Source organism: Pinus tabuliformis, chromosome J (assembly GCF_031772625.1).
Source record: "Pinus tabuliformis cultivar Carrire ecotype Pingquan chromosome J, CPIR1, whole genome shotgun sequence".
NCBI lineage: Eukaryota > Viridiplantae > Streptophyta > Pinopsida > Pinales > Pinaceae > Pinus > Pinus tabuliformis.
In genome coordinates, this window is record NC_142295.1 from 553389861 (window position 1) to 553410415 (window position 20555).

Consider the following 20555-nt stretch of genomic DNA (forward strand, 5'->3'; position numbering starts at 1 on the left):
CTCCCACAGAACAGAAAAAAAAAACAAATTACTTCGACAGACTAATAAACGTGAATATGAAGCGTTCATCAACCTGTGATCTAGCAGCAAGTCAGAGCGATTGTTGAGAATAAAACCCACGTTCAAATCCACGCAAGTAAGCTGCGGTAAAAACTGCATCTGAGACTGTGTGAAAGTCCCAGCGACCTTGACAGCCCCGGGGTACAGATAAAGATTTAGTGAGCGGCTCTGATCAAAGTCTAAAGATGAAGACCAAATGTCCATGTTTTAAAACAGAACCTAGAAAGACCAGAATATGACGTAAGCAAGGCTTTAACCTGAAATGACCAGGAGAGGGTTTGGTTTGAGGGTCAACCATAACAAAGGCGTCACTAATACAAGTGCTATTGCAACGCACCCCCGCACTGCATATTCCCGCGACCATCTACTGACAGGACTGTGCCAGGTTTTCAAAATTTTGGATGGTTTTCGCCCCTTTCTTCGTATAAAAGCCGACAGAAATAAGAACTTGATATAACATAATAATAAAAAAGGATCACTAAGACACACAGGATCAAAATTCAAGCGGACGCCTACGCGAAATAACATGATAAGGTGGAATAACCTGAGCAGAAAAACAAATCTAACTCCCCTAACGTAGCAGAAGATTTCCATCAAAATCAAAATGGATTTATTAACCCTGGGCATCCGTCGAGGTCCCGTATGACGGGCAAAGGGATCAAGTCGCCAACCTATCGTTTCCATTCTTGTTACAATCCATGGCAATATATTAAAATTTCAAAGTAATCGAAGTCAGGCAACGAGAATACCTGAGTAAGCGGAGCTGAAATTCAGCACCAATCAAATTTGAAGGCCAGCGATTCTAAACCCGACGATCCAGAAAACAGAACTCTGTCGCCCAATAAATCCTTTCGCGAGGAGAGGAGAAGAGAGGAAAGAAGAATCCTTAGCTGCCTGGTGTTCCTCTCGCACCTTTTATTAACTTTAACAAATGTTTTTGTTGTCTTTAATGCTACGGTCACGTACGTCATCATCCACAAGCGCCCTCGTCCTCCCGGCCCTCACCTTTTATATGCCCAAAAACATGTAGGTTAGAATAGCTTCCTTTAAAAATATATTTGTGAGGACACTGATTGTCCACCGGGGTCAAGTTTCATCCATGTACATCTATGGCATCTTGTAATTTGTTGGTGATTTTAACATATCAAGATTGTGTTATATAGTGGTGTTTTTTTTAATATTTTAAGTTAAATCAGTTGTGGACAGAGCCGTTATTGGTTGTTATCCGCAAATGTAGGTTGACTCATCATTGTTATTCAAAGAAAACCACACCCCATGGAATTATCCATTAGTGGTTCGTAAGGGGGCAAGTTTTCACTACTGCCTTTGAGTCTTGGGCCTTTAACCTATTTCTTTATGTCTGAGGAAGGCGAGCTCTTAGCCAAGCAGAAGCACTTTTAGGGCATACTCCAAGCCTTTAATCATTGATATTTTATGTTGTGTTTTAATAATATTTATCAATTACATGTACATTTGTTTTATATGAATTTTTTTACTAAATATATCTAAAAGACAATCAATATTATTAAGAGAAATGTGAAGTTGTATATAAGACATATGTGAATTGGCAATTAAAGTTCTATTTCATAACTTTGGATGGGGTGCTTGAAGAGCAAGGAGGGGGGTAGGTTGTCACTGCCTTACCAGGCCACATGCTAGTGGGACTTGGTAGCATGCACCCTTAATTGTTTAACATGCGACATGTAGAGCATACAGGCCAACGTTTCAATCCACATAGTAAATCTTCTTCGCGTCTTCAGTGTGAGAGGGATGGCATAGCGTACTAAACAATCTAAAAAAGATATTGAAGCTAGTACCAGGGCACCAAGCAAACTTGTCAAACTGCTTCATCTCATCAATTCTACATTCAATGGGCATCAAGTGGCGAGTGTTAGTTCTCATATCTCAATCCTAGGAATGAATTTTTCATCATTGCTCTCAGTTCAAAGATTGGTCATAGTGCATTAACATTGGGATGGGGTTCCTTTAACTCTCTAAGGTCAGCCATTTCTTATTTATTATTATGCAATGGATGAAGCTCAGTCCTCTCCAGTGCTTAGTTTGGTTCTTAAATCAAGTTTTGAGCATTCTGGTTCCACTTTTGGGGGCTATGAAGGAAAAGCAACCAGGGCCATGTTGTTTCCCTTGCCATCTATGTGATTCAAGGTCACTCCATATTTTTCATGAATTTTCAAGTTGTTAGGTTGGGTTCATGGACGAAATTGTTTTTCCTTACGAAGTCTTACAATTAATCCATGACCCCCCAAGCAAGTTACCTATAGGTGGTTTTAGCAATAGGCAACACAAGTTTGATCACAATTCATACTCCTTTTTGTGCATCTCTAAAGATCTTATTGTTGCATTTCTTATGTTGTTTGCCCTCCCAACAAATTTTGTGGTGGATTGGCTCTTCTCCATGAACAACATTCCCACAGTCCCCATGTAAACAACAACTTGAAACGAAAACTCTAGTTCCCTCCTATGGAAGGGACCTAGATCTTCACGGCCCCACTCGATGTTTAAGCATCCCTTTTGTGGTCAGTTTCAGGGCAAGGTGGTGTTCTACTTACCCTTGGGCCTAGACTACTCCTTTGGAACTCACCATGACATGACAAAGAGCTCGAGTGCACCACAAAGCGACTTACTATTGAGAAAGGGGACACACTCAAGCTCAAGTGAGAGATGAAAGCTTAGCTGCTAGGTACATAGAGCTCACTCCCCAACCGATTCAAGAAGAATCACTTAGGTAGAGAGGGAACTTGCTGACGAGAGATGCACCCTCACGGATATTGAAGTGTTGGTGAAATTAGCAAATTGGGTTCTAGATGTAACCCATACTAGAGGTCGTTATGATCATTACATGTATATGGTGGACATCTATTGGCAACTAAAGTTCCTCCTTAGCATAATTATGGTGGATTGAAATGAAATCAAGGAGGACATTCTTCTAACTCTATATCTAATGTAACGACACATGATACAATGGATCGAAGGTTGGGTAATCTCAAGAAGCACAAGGGCAACACTAACTAATCCATGTTGCTCCCCATACGACAACAAGGAGCCCATTCCAATTTAAGCCACAAATTTAGATAAATTAGTCTAAATGTCTTTAAGTTTCTTTGTTCTCAACTCTGTTGTGTTCAATTATGTAATTTTCTATTTAAAAATGGACAAGGAGGCCCAACAATTACTCATAGCGTTTTGGTTTTAGGAACTCATGTTAGTACCATATCTTTTGCAATTTTACAATAGTTGGAGTTTTGTATTTGGTTTGTTCTCCTTGGTGGTAGACCAAAATAGGCTCCAGAAGATTAGATTGTAATCCTCTAATTCAAGGAAATGGAAAAATATTTACTTCACAAAAAAAAGTTATATACCATAAACTTTTAAGCGCACATATATGTATGCATAAATTGGTGATGGGTATTCAAACACAATGCCCCAATACAGAGTACTCTATTGACATTACCTAAAATAACATTACAACATGCTCATATAAAACTTATATCACTCACACAATTTGAACAACCTCTGCACGATTAGGCAATTATAGCTTCAATGCTAGTTCAAGAGACATGTTTTGATCTTGAACTTGCATCCTCCCAGAGTCTTGTCACAAACTAGAGGAAGTTAGCTTTATGAACTATGTTGTAGGCCTAAGCCCACATTCCATGTGTATATATGTGAGAAGTCCATTTTATAAATTTGGAAGTTTTCACCTTATCTTCTTCACTACAATAAGTCAATACAAATGTATACTAATTTACCAATCTATCTTAACCTTGGATTTATTAAGTGTTGAAAAGGATTAAATTCCTCAAGGTGCAAACTCTTTTAACAATGTTTTTTTTTGTAATGTTTGCGCCTCATAATATAATAAATAAGCACTCGTGGGTAATTATGGATTTCATAAGTTAGATGAAAAATTTTAATAAGGACATGGTGGTGGAACTTCAACCATCATATCGATTTTTATAATTTGATAAAATAATCATGGTTTGCCAATGTTATTAAGCAATGCTTGGAGAATAAAAGTTGGTAAAAATATATTGATTGTGAGGGTTGGTTTGTGATAACATATCATTCTTAATATATCATGATCCTTATGTTAATGGGGGCAACCACAGGCAAGTGGTGTCGCCTACCAACATAATGGTTGATTGGTTGTAGGGTGAGTATGCTTTCTTGTTCAACCTTCTACTCCTATGTGGGATATGTTGTGTGGGCATGTGAGTGTGAAACAACAACCGAGTGTGCTTGTCTCATGTCATCTTGGAACTACCTCTACCACTAAAACATCTTCTCTTCTTTTTATGTGTTATCCATGATTGTTGTAGGGGTTGGTCCATGATAGCATATAAGTCCCAACATACTATGATCCATATCTTAGTGGGGGGAAACCACGAGGGAGTGCTTTTTTCAACTAGCATAATAGTCAACTGGCTGTTGAGTGAGAATGCTTCCTTCCTCGACCTTCTCCTCCTCTTTGTGGGATGTTTTGCATAGATGTATGTGTGTGTGTCTGAGGAAGGATAAACTTACTTCAAACCTAATCCATCCCCGCCCCTAAGATAGAATTGATTGCAAGCCCAATCTCAATGGAATACACTTATCTTGTAGCATCTTGGGAATACATGTACATCTATAAAATCCCACTTTTATTACATTTTTTCAACCTATATATATATATATATATATATATATATATAACGAATTACATTTACAATTTATTTTAAATCAAAATCTTTTACAACATTTATCAACGATTATTAATCCAACAATTAACATTCATCGTCTTTATCAATAATTTTCTAAAAATATAACTAATTTTATGATTTGTAAATTTATACCAATCATTCTTTATAAATAATTTTAAATAATGTATAGATAATAACATTTTTGAATCTTCATAAGTATTCATATAATTTTGTATATTTTATATTATTATTATTATTATTGAAATATTAATGTATTTTTTAATATTATAATATAAATTGAGCTTAGTTTGGGTGGTTAAAAGAAAATTTATTATTTTCAATTCCTACATGTGAAATATTGAATTCATAATGAGTATTTTTTTAATGGTTTCAAACCTTGTATTTGAGTATTATATATATATATATATATATATATATATTTATATAAAAAAATAAAAATAAAAATTCTCATGGAAAAATATATTTTATTGCTACAAAAGATACAAAATTATTAGATATTTAAATTAAGATAGTTATTAATCTTAGCCTTAAGGGTTGGCTTAATAGGTCAAGTTCTCATTGTTAAAGTGCCTTGTTGATGGGAGGTCACGGGGTCAATTTTGCTCGATGCTATTGGGGTTAGGCTTTGTTAATGAGCTGGCGGGATGTGATCCCTTCGGGTGAATATGTCTGGATAGTTTCTATGGAAGTAGCGGTCACTATAGTTTTCATGGAAGTAGCGGTCACTGATCTCCGGTGTTTGTGAACCATACATTAAAAAATAATAATTGTTTTTTTTTTACAAAAACAAATAGTGGGTATATTAGATACTTGGTCTTAATGCCAAAAAAACTTATTACAAAAGGAGAGCCTAATTCCACGAGTACCGCACAACCTTGCAAGGTCGTGTCATTTATGCTTAGTTCACATTTCTTTTTAGCTGCTACTATGTGGTCAATTTCAGAGATTTTCCCAAGTTTGTGGATACATACATACTGATTTAACAATAAGCAGTAAAACATGACAGCTCTCTAAATTAAGGAATTGGTTCCCATTTTTCCTGTCCGCCTCTGAGCAAAGCTCCAGCCGTAAGAAGGGCTGCTTTGTTGGCTTCAATGTCCACCTCCTTATTATTAGCTCTCAACACGTGATAGAAATTCAATTTCTGGAATGAGTCTCCTAGATCTGTTATTCTGAAGATCAACCTTGCAAGCCTTAGATCCGTTGGCTGAGAATGCAAAACCATAGTGTTAATGATAACCTGGGAATCCCCAATTACATTGGCCTCCCTGATGTTCAACACTTTCAAAAGCTTGAGTCCTTGGAAAAGAGCCAAAGCCTCAGCTTGAATGCTAGAAGCAATGCCCAAACCCCAGGCGAAACTGTGGATCCTTATGCCATCTGGATTCAAAATGACACCTCCAGCGCCAGCTCTACTAGGGTTGCCCTTTGCAGCCCCATCAAAAAATAGAGAATATCTCCGATGATTTGTAATCCATCCATGGAACTCTTCTGTTGTAGCCCTTATTTGCCAATCTTTGAGGAGGGAGATACTGTTTGCAATTTTTTGGAACTGAAGATCAAGAGAAGAGCCCCAATTTATATCTTGTTGGCTTAGGCTTTGGTCATCTTTATGCTCTCTCAGGCATTCTTTTAACTGGCATTTAATCTTAACTACCACAAGCTTGGCATCTTGTTCGTAGTTTCTGAAAATCCTTTTATTTCGCTCAAGCCAAACCTGCCAACAGATTATTTTAGGGAGAATAGACCAAGCAGCTCTGATAATTTTGTTTTTTGGAGGGGGACCAGGGTACCTTTGCAACCATTTAGCAAAAAGATCAGGAATGGAGGAGGGCAAGGCGAAGCTGGAACTCAAAGTTCCCAGCAGATCGGTCCATATATGCATTGTGAAAGTGCATTCAAGCATCAGGTGAGTTACGCTTTCCTAGTTTTCCTTACAAAGGCTGCACCTTGAAGGGCCATGGAAACCTCGCTTCTGAAGATTATCATCCGTCAATATTTTGGAGTGGCATAGCAGCCAGTTGAAAAAGTCGATTTTTGGCAGGGAGGGATAATGCCATATCCCTTTCCACGGCTCTGGGTTCGTGGCCACATGAGGGCGCTCACACAGCTTGGCGTAGCCATGAGCTATGGTGTATCCACCAGCCTGCGCACCCCATCCTCTTGAGTCACGCTTTCGAGCCAGCGTTGGAGCCAAGCCATGGAGCTTGGATAAAAGGATCTTGTGCTCCATAAACAACTCTGGGGGCGTTTGTAGATTCCAGCCAGCCCAGCATGAATCCTGCCAAATGGAAATGTCCCACAGGGAATGCATTCCAGCATCGTTTATCCATCTGCGCAACGCTTGAAGTGAGCGACAATCTCCCAACGGCTCATTGTTCATTATCCTGTCTATCCAGAGGTTGATCCTTTTTCCATTTCCAGGAACCCAGTAGGCATGATCATTGATGAGAGGGCAGGCTTTGGAATAGAGCTTCAGAAAGGGCGTATTAGGGTGCACGAGAGGATGATCTAGGCAGCGGGAGCGCTGGCCTTTGAAGTGCTTTTTCCAAAGAGCTAATTGCGCCCAGCCAGGGTTAGGCGCAATAATTCTCCAGATTAATTTAGCTCCCATTGCAATATTGTGATTGCCAAGATTTTTGAAGTTCAGGCCTCCTTCCAACAATGGCTTGGAGATGGATTCCCAGTTGACTAGCGAAATCTTTTTCTCATTCTGCTTGCCCCCCTTCCAAAAAAAATTCGAATGATCTCCTCCATTTTCCTGAGAATACCAATGGGAGCAAGAAGGACAGAAAATTGAAATAAGGGAAGGCTATTAAGAACAGATTTGATGAGAACAGTCTTACCAGCAATGTTAAGCCAGGAAAAGCCCCAGGCAAGCAACTTGTTCTTGAATTTCTCCAATTGGGGGAGCCAATCTCTATTTAGGCTCTTTTGAGGAAAACAGGGAGGCCCAAGTACTTGAAGGAAGTCCAATTTGAGGAGGCAGCGAACCCAAAGGTTCTGGAAATGGAGATGAGCAAGCTGGGAGTGGTGTTCCAGCAATAGATATGACATTTTCCATTGTTTAGACTGCTTCCCGAGACCATACAGAACTCGTCCAGTACTCCTTTAAATCTGGAGGCCATGAGCACAGAGGCAGCTCCCAATAACAAGGTGTCATCTGCAAAGAGGGCATGATTTATGTTTTTAACACCTCTTGCTATGCAGAGCCCAGCGATTTCCTGATCCATCATTTTTTTGTCTAAATAAAAACTGAGGACTGAAGCTTGAAGAACAAAAAGAAGAGGTGAGAGAGGGCACCCCTACCTGAGCCCTCTCGTGGCTTTGAAAAATCAGCAGCTCTCCCATTTACTAACGGGGCAATCCAAGGCTTCGAAATGCAAGCCTGAACCCAATTTATAAATTTCGCACCAAATCCAAGCTTATGTAAGACTTTCAGCAGAAAACTGTCTAATTCGATCGAACGCATTTGCTAAATCAAGTTTGACAACCATACCTTTTTCATTGCGACTCAGACTTGAGTGGATTACCTCTTGAACCAGAATGAAATTGTCCATGATCTGTCTACCTTGAATGAAGCCTCCTTGGCTTTCCGGAATGATTTTAGGGAGGATGAGCTTCAATCTATTAGTGATTACTTTGGTAATCAATTTGTAACCAATATTACAAAGCGATATCGGGCGAAACCTGTTGAAGGAGTTGGCTCCTTTCTCTTTGGGGATGAGAGCAAGAAAAGTGAAGTTCGTGCTACCTCTGATTTTCTGGCAAACTTGGGACGTTAGAACCATTTTGTAAAAATCTTTTTCCACAATCGACCAACAAATTTGGAGGAATCCAGCTGAGAAACCATCCGGCCCAAGGGCTTTTCCTGGGTCCATGGCAAAGAGGGCATCCTTGACTTCGTTCTTGGTGACTTTAGCTTCAAGGAGATGATTCATTTCAGCAGTAATCAAGGAGGGAACCACGTCCATCATATCAGAGTTTTGATCCAGATTTATATCTTCACTATACACGCTTTTAAAGTGAAGGAAGGCTGTTTTTTTGATGTTTGCATGATCCTTGTGAATGGTAGTGCCATCTTTGATTTCAGAAATGGAGTTGGTACATTTTCTTACCTGAGCTTGTTTGTGAAAGAAGGCAGAGTTCCTGTCCCCTGCTTTAAGCCAAAGACTACGTGACTTAAGCCTCCAGTATTCTTCCTCAGCTAGACAAGCCTTATGATAGTTTTGTTGGAGCTGGGCTTCTTTATCTAGAATCTCTTTTGTTATGACAGCTTTTTCAACCTGAAGATGATGAATTTCCAGTGTGCAATGAATTTTTTTCCTTTCGTTGGCTAGATTGGGCAGGGATATGGCCCAGCTTTTCAAAGCCCTTTTCACTCTTCTGAGCTTCTCCTCCCAGATGAAAAAGGGGGAGCCTTTGACCGGCTGCAACCAAATGCCCTTAACTAGTTGCATGAAGTCAGGTTCCTTAGCCCAAAGTGGGCTAAATCTGAAGGGAATAGGTCCAAGATCAAGCTGAGACATGAGTTCCAGCTTGATGGGTTTATGATCAGAAGTGTTGCATGGGAGAATATGGACTCTAGCCTCTAATCCAAGTAGAAGAAAAGAGCTTTGAAGAAAGAATCTGTCCAACCTGGCAGCGATGTGACCAGGGCCAATTCTTTTATTAGTCCAAGTGTACTTGCCAGAGATTGGCTTGATGTCCAGCAGGTCCCAGTCCTGCATAAGGTCCTCTGCCCATTCCCTTGCCGGATCGCGAACAATGTTGCCTCCTCTCTTGTCTGCTGACAGGAGAGTGAGATTCAGATCTCTGACAATGATGATATTCTCGAGATTAACGAGGTCTGCTTGGTTTCTTATGGAGTCCTAGCAGGCCTTTTTTCCCCAGCGTTCACAGGGACATACACATTGAAGAGACTGAAAATATGATTTGAATCTAAATGCTGCAATTTTAAGAACATCCAGTGAGAGTTGAAGGTCACAGAAATGACTGAGAATTTGTTAGCGTTCCAGAGGGTGCCCACCCCACCGGAAGCCCCTCGGGCTGAGATTGCTTTCGCCTCACATTTATTCCAGAGTTTCTTACTTACCTGAAGGAAGGTGGAGTCCTCCAGTTTGGTCTCCTGGATGAGAAGTATGTCCGAAGCTTCTATCCTGATTAAAATTCTGATGGCTTCTTCTTTGATTCTGCTCCCCATACCTCTACAGTTCTAGGAGACAATCTTCATCATTTGTATTTCTGGTTGGCTCCCTTGGAGCCTTGGGGCTGGTTTCTTGCCATCTTTGGTTTTGTCGCTAATAGCTTCTCAAGAGTTGGCTAGCTGCCTTGGAGCTTATCTTTGAAAGTTTCCTGCTCTCTTTTTTCTTGATCTGTTTTGCAGCCTCTTGTGGATCCCTTATCGAGGCTTGGGATTCTCCTATTTTGCCTTCTTCCTCCAAGCCTTCAAATTCTTGCTCAACTTCCTCGACTTCTACAATGTTTCCTTTGGAGCTCTCAGCAAGTCTTGCCCCCTTGGGAGAAGAGGGGGTACCTTTTGTGAAGGGGGTTGATTTTTGGAGGTTTGCTTCTTGTGTTTCCTCTATTTGCGAGCTTAGCGGGGTGAATTTATTTTCTTGCTCCATTTTGGAAGGGGGTTGCTGAGGAGGGGCCTACTAAGGGCCTCTTCTGATTGGACCAACATGCTTTTGGGTTTTCTTGGCACGCTTGACCTGATTCTAGCCTTCTTCTTTACCCTTATCTGGTTCAGCATTGGTTGGGCATCCTCTGGCGAAGTGGCCATAGACATGGCATTTTCGGCATTTGAAGGGCAACTGCTCATAATCTAGCTTCTGCAAATGAGTCCAGCTTCCTACTTTGATTTTGATGGCTTCTGGAAGTCCCACCTCTAGGTCTACTTCTACGCAAATTCGGGCACAGTCATATTGATCTTTGTTGTTTGCCCGATCTATGAATTTCCCAAGGGCGTTGCCGATGTGCTTCAACGAGTCCCAGTTCCAACAATGCACTGGGAGGTTTGGAAGCCTGACCCACACCGGAACAGCCGTAGGAACGTTGACTGCAGGGTTGAAATCCGGTGTCCATTTGTTGAGATAGAGGCCCTGGGGGCCCATGAAATAGGGGCCATTCTGGAAGATCAGGTCCTTGTCTTCCTTAGAGGTGAATTCGAAGAGGAAAAACCCTCGACCTAAGAAATAAGAAGTGACGCTATTCTTGATCAAAGGAGCCCAGTTCTTGTTGACCCAGTTCTCAGTGGACTTAGGAGAAGGCCATAGTCCGGTGAACTGGCCAACGAGGGCCCGCTCAGCCAAGGACAGGGTGACTTGGATCGGAGTCTCTGGCGGCAGGGAGATTTCAGGAATATCCTCGAGCCTCTTGACGAATTTGGCTGCTTCACTCTTTTTCTTTTGCGGCAAACCGACCAAGAGCCGAGAGAAGGCTTCGACAGAAGAAGGCGGGGGGGGGGGGAGGGGCCTGCTTGGGGCGAGCCCGGGTCCTCCATGAGCGTGAACTTCAAGCTCCTCCCAGCAGCAGGCGAGCCACACAGAAACGCAAGCTCTCAACTAAAGAACGCAGGAAAACTCAGCAAGACAGAGGGCCCAGGGCCGCGGGGCCGCAGGGCAGGGGGACCTAGGGTGCAGAACAGAGGCGCTGAAGCGCAGGCAGAAGACTAGGTCTTCATGGGCGCTCCATCGATCCAAATCAGTTGTGCGCATCTAAAAAAATAAATTGTTAATGTCATAATAAGTATAAAATTATTATAATATTTAATTGAGGTCGTTGTTAATAGTATAATAAGTATAAAATATTGCAATATTTAGTTGAGGTAGTTGTTAATATTATTAGATATACGATTAAAGTTCATGTAAAATATTTGTCTTACCATAAAGAAGATTATAAAATATTGTTATAATTTAATATTATTTCGTTTTTTATATATAAAATGAATATTAACACATACATTATAAATTAAGATTTATATTACCTCATAAAAAACATAATATCATGATATATTACTAATAGTCTATATAGCAATCATAGTTCAATGTGAACAATTTCGATCTACCTTGTGGAAACTAGATAATTTTAACCACTTACAATATAAGAAAACTATCCAAAATATAAATATATTTCTCAAAACATATCAATTTGCTAACATACTACTTAACAAAAAAGTTATGATCAAAATTATAAACATTAAAAATCAGAAAAATAATAAACACAAAGTCTTTGACACTAAATCCTAAAAATACTCAAAATTTTATATTACACTTAAAATAAATTTCTATATAAACAATCCTAACTTACAATCTTTCCCTGCAAAATTGTTGATTCCACTAAACATGTGTGATGTCATTTGATGCAACAAAAATATTGTATCTTTCTTTATGCTTATCTTTTAAAACCCTGCCAAAAATTTTTATTCTTCTACAAGTATAAAGAAATAACTCTTAAATTTTGTCGTAAATTGTAAATATATTTTCATTACTGAACTTTGTTGTTATTTACTTTGTAACCTTTTCCATTCTTACATTATTGTCGCAGGCACATGCGATGTTGAACTAAAAGTTGATGTGCACGGTTTTCTCTAATACAAATAGAGAGAAATAAAATGTAAATACGACTTTTGTCCTTTTTTCTACCATTACAAAAGTTTTGTCCTTTTATTAAATAATATTTTATCAAATATTTAGTAGATATTAATTATTTTAATGAAAAGTTTGAGTTAGAATAATGTTGAATTTGATATATTGTTTTTTTCTAAGGAAAAAGTCGTAATTTTATTAGTGAAAACAAAATTACATGTTGCATTTTTTAAGAACTAAGCATCATCAAGTCTATGACTTATGATAAATAGATGTATGCAAAATCTTTTTTTCCACCTTGCACCATTCCCCTTAAGATGGTGTATTAGACACAAGTGCAAGTTGATTGCCAGGTTCAGTTCTTGCATTGTCCTAGTTTGAATTTGAGTTGTTTGTTGAATGGGTACATTTATACCCACTAGTTTCCATAGCTTCTGGAATATTTGATGTTTGTACCTAGTTGTCCTGCATTTCATTGAGGTCTTGAGGGATTTCCCCTTGGTTTTCTGGTCCCTGTGATGTCTAGTTGTTCTCGGTTTGTATAGATTCCTCCTCTACTTCGTCTTCCTCCTCGTCCTAGTGGGGTGGAGGGAAATTCCATCCTTTGGGTTGTTTCCTATTCTTCTTATTTCTGTAGGTGTCTTTCTTGCCTTCAGGGCACATATTTTGTAGATGCCATGTTTGTTTGCAGATTCTACATTTGAAGGTTGTGTTCTCATAGTCTAGTGTCTAATTCCAATTCATTTGCTTATGAATCAGTTGAATGCGGTCCGTAATCCTTTGTTGAGATCTACTTCCATGAATTTGATATATTGTTGTCATAGTGGCAGTATGGATTCTGAATATGGAAAAATAAGGGGAAGATAAAATTAGTAGCTTCACATTATTGATTTATATATGAAATTATTTTTGGAAAAAGTGTTGTTAAATAGAAATAATGTTAAAGATGAAATTTAGTTTGTGATGAAAGATTTGAGTTGTAGATTGGGGAATATAGAGGTATTACTCGGCCTCTCAGTAAATCTAAAAAGTTTGTATCAAGAAAAAATCTGTATGAAGAAAGCAAGGAGTCAATCATGGTATTTCTTGTATATTCTACACTCTCTTTATGACTTTTGGTTTCGCAGAAGTTTAATTTTATATTTAATCTTTCAGTCTAGGTCATTAGGCTTAAGGCCATACATTTTTGGACAAGACTATTTGTATATTTTAATTTATACCTTACTTTCAAAATTCTATTAACTAAAGTATCAAGGCATTATCGCTAGTCTAGTTTCCCATTGATAGATTACGACATACCTAGACTATTAGCATGTAGACTTTTCTTTAATGATCAATAAAATTTTAACTTCATATTAAAAATTATATAATAATATTAACAATAAAAAAAATTGAATTTAATTTTGTATAGTCGTTTAAAATAATTAAAAATATATATATTTTATTTTAAATTTAATAAGAATAATTTTATATTAATAAAATTCTAAAGATTAATTATTAATATTATAAAATCAAATTGTAATAGGTTTGTTAATTAGGTATAAATTTGGTGATTGGGAGGAGTGGTTATTATCTTTCCCAACTTAAATTAATTGCCATAAATAACATATTGAACTCTTAACAAGTATATTGTTCCTTTGTTAATTAAAGGCTTTCTATTAACATATAACAGTTACACATAGTCTATTGTGAGTCTAACCCCTTGTGTGCCATTGGCCTGCCAATACGGAAACAAGACCATTAGCAATACAAGAAGGTTGTTTTCTAAAAAACATATTGTTGCTACAAGCATCACAAATCCTCAGAAGATTTACAATGTTTTGGCTTAGAAACCACAAAGATTATCAGTGTCACTAAACAAAGATAAGTAGTTGTAGTCAGTTGATACAACCTATTACAGTAGACATACAAAACAAAAATCTCCATGTAGAGACTAGGAGGAGGTGTAAACATCTACATCAATTAGCATTGGTTCACCTAGATTATCTGGAGTAGTAAGAATGCTTCAATCATAGCCAAACATTTTCCTATAGCTTTCAAATCCTTTCGAAACCTATTCATCATCATAAGGATTTAGTCTTTAGCGTCATTTTGATTAAGTAGCACCCTGCCCAAGATAATTTTTAATTGCCAAAATGGTTTCATGGTATGCATGTAATGATTTGGACATACATAAGCATGGCCAATATTTGGCTCTCAGTTAGCAACCATTGTTACAACCTCTAAATCAAAGTGGAAAATCTGCTCAGTAATAATATCTTCCTTAGCTTCCCAAAGTTCTTGTTGAATTTTTAGTGGAGGCCACATGTGGAAAAGATGAGTTCGGGATTCAGCTTAAGCTTGTGCCTGTGACCTCCCCTGGGAACTACAACCCCCAACCCCCCTTTGAGACAGATCCTTCTGCATGAGCATGGTTACTTACCAACTGAGAGAAACAAAAAGTGCAAAACATATGAAGGCAAAAAGTTGAACGATTTATTTGGGCTAGAAAACCCCCAAACCTTCCACCACGAGTAGTTAATGATGGAAAATTGATGAACTATGTCACCATATGAGACCACCTCGATATCTTCAGGAGTTGAGGTGAAGTAAGTAGACCCACAAGACCACCACTTCCAAACACCCCTCACCTTTTGAGACCAAGGAAAATCACTGGGGCAGACACTCCCTAAATAATTCCCTTGTGAAACAAGGCTAAGAAGTCAATAATGCTTCCACTCCCAACCACTAGTCACCAAATGAAACAGAGCAAACCCCCCTTCCTAAAAATTCGTTGTTCCGTAAGATTGAAGTGCTTTATTAGTTTTTGCATTCCAAATGAAGTTCTAGTTGGGAAAGAGTCACAAAACCAACAAGAGTTCCTCTTTCCATCATAAACCCCCAGATAAAACAAAACCAAAATTACTTGAAAAGTGTTGTTGGTCTATGCTTGCACAACCAATAATTTTTTGACATAGTAAGTGAGAGGAGAAAATCTAATAAGAAGGTAATACTTAAGAGCATGGATGTAAGTCAAGGGGCCTAGTCCCTCACTTGGGCCACTCTTAAGCAAAGTCTGATGCTACCAGCAAGGCCACTTACAGATGTAAAGGCCAACTACCAAAATAGTTGATGGGAAGAGTGGAGAGTTCCCAAGATTCAACATTAGTGGATGGAAGGTGCTAATCTCTAGCATCACCACCATCATGAAACAAAATGAAACACCTTCATGAAACTTCCCAACTCTTGTTACTCACCTTTCAGATCTCCTATTGCACGTGGGAGAGGCTCAATCCACTTCAATATCCATCAATTCAGGATGACAGGCATACCTACAATTATTACATGTTTCATGCATTATTGAGGGTGGTAGGCACATCTCCATTGGCTAAGTTGATAGTGGAAACACCACGTGCACCCCCGCTATCCTCCCTAATCATCCCATGAAGGGTTTATCAATTATATATATTTTTTTAAACAGAAACGGGTATGAGTCTTTCATTAACTAATTGGCAAAATGCCATAGATTCGGTTACAATTGTTGAGACTGGTTTCTTGAATTGTCTCCAACCAGCTGAACATGGCACACTCATTTATGAATCTCATTTTTTTACAATTTTTTTCTTGATCTTTTCCAGCTGATTTCCCAAGCTTATGTATACAAACGAACTACTTCAGCAAAAGGCCATAGAACATAGCGATTTTTAAGGGATTGGGTCCCATGAGACTTCACTGTCTCTGAGAATGGTTCCAGCATCTAACTGGGCTGCCTTATTTGCTTCTGCATCTGCTTCTTTATTGTTGTTTCTCAGGACATGGAAAAATTCCAGCTTCAGGGATTTGATCATACCTTTAATTCTTGAGATTGTCCTAGCCAGCCGAAGATCTACCAGATTTGTTTTGGTCAACATAGCATTGATAATGACTTGTGAATCTCCCAATACAATTGCTTCTGTGTGTCCCAGGGCCTTAAGCGTTTTGATCCCTTGGAACAGCGCCATGACTTCAACTTGGATACTCGTGGTGTGGCCTAGACCCCATGCAAATCTGTGAGTGGAAGAATCTTTTAGGTTTATAATTATGCCTCCAACTCTAGCTCTTCCTGGATTCCCCTTAGCTGCCCCATCAAAGAACAGAGAGGGAAGGCCTTGATTGGATAACCAAGCTTGAAACTCTGTCCCGTCTTTCCTTATTTGCCAGTATTTAAGGCATCTGAGAGGTGTCATTGACTTTTGGAAGCTAAGATTGAGAGCTGCTCCGAACTCTCTGTCATCTTGGCTTAGATTTGTATCATCCTTTTTATCACTCAGCCATTCATTTAACTGCCCCTTAACTGTATTTGCTACTACCTTGTAGTTCTGATCCTTACCTCTGAAGATCCTTCTGTTTCTCTCCAACCAGGTATGCCAACTGATAAATTTGGGCAGGGCAGTCCAAGCAAGTTTGACAATCTTGTTTTTTGGACCTGGGCCTGGGAATCTTGCCAACCACCCTTCGAACAAATTTGGGACAACAAGGGGAAGGATGAGCTCCACGATCCGAGGAGCTCCTGCCAGACTTTGATTGTGAATTTTCAATTCAGAGAAACATGACCAGTAGTTTCAGAATTTTCTTTGCATAGGACGCATCTTGATGGGCCATGGAAGCCCCTTTTCTGTAGACTATCTTCTGTTAATATTTTTTGGTGGCATAGCAGCCAACAGAAGAAGTCAATCTTTGAAATAGTGGGGAAATTCCAAATGCTGTTCCAAGGCGCCGGATTGGTTGGAACGTGGGGTCTCTCCCTGATTTTGATGTAGCCCTGCGAAACCGAATAACCAAATTGTTTTTCTCCCCATCCTCTCGTATCCTTATTTTTTGCATGCATAGGGGCCGCTCCATGGACTAGCTGAAGCAGTGTCGCATATTCTGGCATCCACACAGCTGGGACATCCGATTTCCAACCTACCCAACTATCACCATGCCAGATCGAAATATCCCATAGCGTTTTAATGTTGGCCTCGTCCATCCACATTTTCAGCTCTCTGCTTAGGCTCGAATTCGATAGAGGAGGCCTGTTCATGATGTTATCCTCCCATATTTTGATGTGTTTACCGTTCCCGAGAATCCAATAGGCGTTCTATCTTAAAAGAGGTCCGACTTTGGAGATTAGGTTGTTGAGAGGGGTTCTAAAGTGCTCTTTTTGTCGTTCCAAACAGTTGAGTCTCTGGCCTTTGAAGTATTTCTTCCACAACACCAACTAAACCCAACCAGGCTTTGGCGCTATAATTTTCCAGATTAGTTTGGCTCCCATTGCCAAATTTTGAGTGTTTAGATCCTTAAAATTTAGTCCTCCTTCTTGTAACGGCCTTGAGACTGTTTCCCAGTTTACTAAAGAGAGCCTTTTCTCATTATTCTTTCCTCCTTTCCAAAGGAATTTTCTGATTAGCTCCTCTATGCTTTTTATGATGCCCATTGGTGCCAAAAGAACAGAAAATTGAAAGAGAGGCAAGCTGCTCAACACTGATTTAATTAGCACTGATTTCCCGGCCAAGTTAAGCCATGTTGACCCCCAGGCCTGCATTTTGGCTTTGATTTTTTCAATTTGAGGGAGCCAGTCCTTGCTTGTAGCTCTCTTGTGAAAGACAGGTAGCCCGAGGTATTTGAAGGAATTCCAAGATGCTGAAGCAGCAAATCCCAGGCATCTGGCTATGTCACTAGCAACAACTGCCGAGACGTTCCAGCAATAAGTATGACACTTACCCCTGTTTAATTCACTGCCTGAGGCTTGGCAGTGGTCTTCCAGAACTTCCTTGAATTTCCTTGCCATCCGTTGAGAAGCAGCCCCTAGGAGCAGTGTATCATCTGCAAAGAGGGCATGATTGATACTTTTTGTCCCTCTTGCTATGCATAACCCAGCTATCTCTTGGTCTTGTTGTTTCTCGTTTAAGTGGAAGCTAAGGGCAGAGGCTTGCAGCACGAAGAGAAGAGGTGACAGGGGGCACCCCTGCCTCAACCCTCTAGATGCTTTAAAGAAATCAGCAGCCCTGCCATTCACTAGAGGGGAAATCCAGGGTTCGGAGATACAAGCTTTGATCCATTTAATGAAATTTTGTCCAAAACCCAGTTTGCACATAACATCAAACAGAAATTTATGTCTTACATGATCAAATGCATTAGCTAGATCGAGTTTAATAACCATACTTTGTTCTTTGCGGCGCTAACTCGAGTGGATCGCTTCTTGGACCAAGATAAAATTGTCTACCAACTGCCTGCCTTGAATAAAGCCTCCTTGATTCTCCGGGATGACTTTTGGGAGAATTTTCTTCAATCTGTTAGTTATAACTTTAGTGATCACTTTGTATCCAACATTGCATAGGGATATTGGACGAAATCTATTGAAGGTGTTAGCGCCTTTTTCTTTGGGAATAAGGGTGAGGAAGGTTGAGTTTGTACAGCCCCCAATTTTCTTGAATTCTTGGGATTTATTTATCATTTTCATAAAATCCTTCTCCACTATCTGCTAGCATACTTGAAGAAACCTGGGTGTGAATCCATCAGGGCCTGGAGCTTTGTTGGGTTCCATAGCAAACAACGCTTCTTTGACTTCCATTGTCGAAATTTTATCTTCTAGCATCTGGTTCATCTTTGCGGTGATGAGCTTGGGGACATTGTCTAACAGATTGCCGTTTTGGATGATCTCCTCGACTTCAGAATACATTTTTTCAAAGTGTTTTGATGCAGCCTTCTTGATGCTGACGAAGTCTTTTAAGGTGTTCTCCTCATTTTTAATTTCTGAAATACTGTTACAACATTTTCTAGCTTGGGCCTGCTTGTGAAAACAGGAGGAATTACGGTCTCCAGCCTTGAGCCATAGACTCCTTGACTTGAGCCTCCAAAATTCCTCTTCTACCAGGCATGCCCTATGGAATTTTTTCTGCAGCTCATATTCCTTGTCTAGCTCTTCTTTGGTGATGTCGACAACTTCCAGATGAAGGTGCTGAATTTCCAGCTCTTTTTGATTTTTTTTTCCTGTCCACTACAGGGTTAGGTAAGGTTTTTATCCAGCCCTTTAGCATCTTTTTTACTCTACGCAGCTTTTCTTCCCAAACAACGGATGGAGATCCCTTGACCGGTTCCATCCAGCATTCTCTAATCTTTTGCATGAAATTTGCCTCTTTGGTCCATAGGGAACTAAACCTGAACAGTATAGGCCCTAGATCCTTAGAAGGAATCAGTTCTAGACAGATGGGCTTATGATTCGAGACACTGCTTTGGAGAATGTGCATTTTAGCCTCCAGCCCCAAGAGAAGGAAGGAGCTTTAGACCAGAAAATGATCCAGTCGCGCTGCTATGTATCCCGGCCCCACTCTCTTGTTTGACCAGTTGAACGTGCCCGTGGCTAGTTTTATGTCTAGCAAATCCCATTCTTGCATGAGATCTTCGGCCCATTCTCTTGCCGGATCCCTGACTATGTTGCCTCCTCTTTTTTCTGAAGCTCGGAGTGTGAGATTTAGATCTCCGGCAATGATAATATTTCCCAAATTTTCTAGATCTGCTAGGTTTTTGATGGAATCCCAACAGTTCTTTTTCTCACCTGCATTGTTAGGAGCATACACATTGAAAATACAAATAATCTCCTTTGTTTCTAGATGCTGTAATTTTAAAAAGATCCAATGGGTATTTAGGGATTCAGAGATTAGTAAAAACTTGTTTGAGTTCCAGAGCGTCCCAAGTCCTCCCGACGCTCCCCGGGCCAACACTGCATGCGCTCCATTCTTTTTCCACCATTTTTTGCTTGCTTGGAGGAAGGTTGATTCCTCCAACTTGGTCTCCTGGATGAGGAGGATATCTGGGGATTCCAATCTTATTAAGCTACTCATTGCTTCTTCCTTTGCTGAGGTACCCATCCCCCTACAATTCCAGGAGACAAACTTCATTATTTATTTCTGCCTTGGTGGGCTCCCTTAGAGCCCTGTGATTGAATCCTAGTCACCTTCGGGGTTTTTGAAAGGAGCTTCTCTAGCGTTGGCTGGCTACCCTGGAGTTTGTCCTTGTAAGTTTCTTGTTCTCTTTTTTCTTTTGCCGTCTTGCGCCCTCGTGTAGATCTTCTGGGAGAGGATTGGGATTCCCCAATTTCCCCTTCTTCCTCTGAATCTTCGGACTCTTGGGTTTCCCCTTCTTCTTCAGAGGCCTTCTCCTCTGGTATACTTTTGATGGAGGGGGA

General features: G+C 39.8%; 1 protein-coding gene across 1 annotated transcript in view; it reads right to left on the reverse strand.

The window, feature by feature from the left end:
• LOC149228205 (NEDD8-conjugating enzyme Ubc12-like) overlaps positions 1-983 on the reverse strand; it is an 86191-nt gene extending 85208 nt beyond the window's left edge. Inside the window, exon 1 of the mRNA XM_089378098.1 lies at positions 810-983. The gene's annotated coding sequence lies outside the window, so the exon portion shown is untranslated. The remainder of the gene's footprint in view (positions 1-809) is intronic.
• Between the last annotated feature and the right edge of the window lie 19572 nt (positions 984-20555).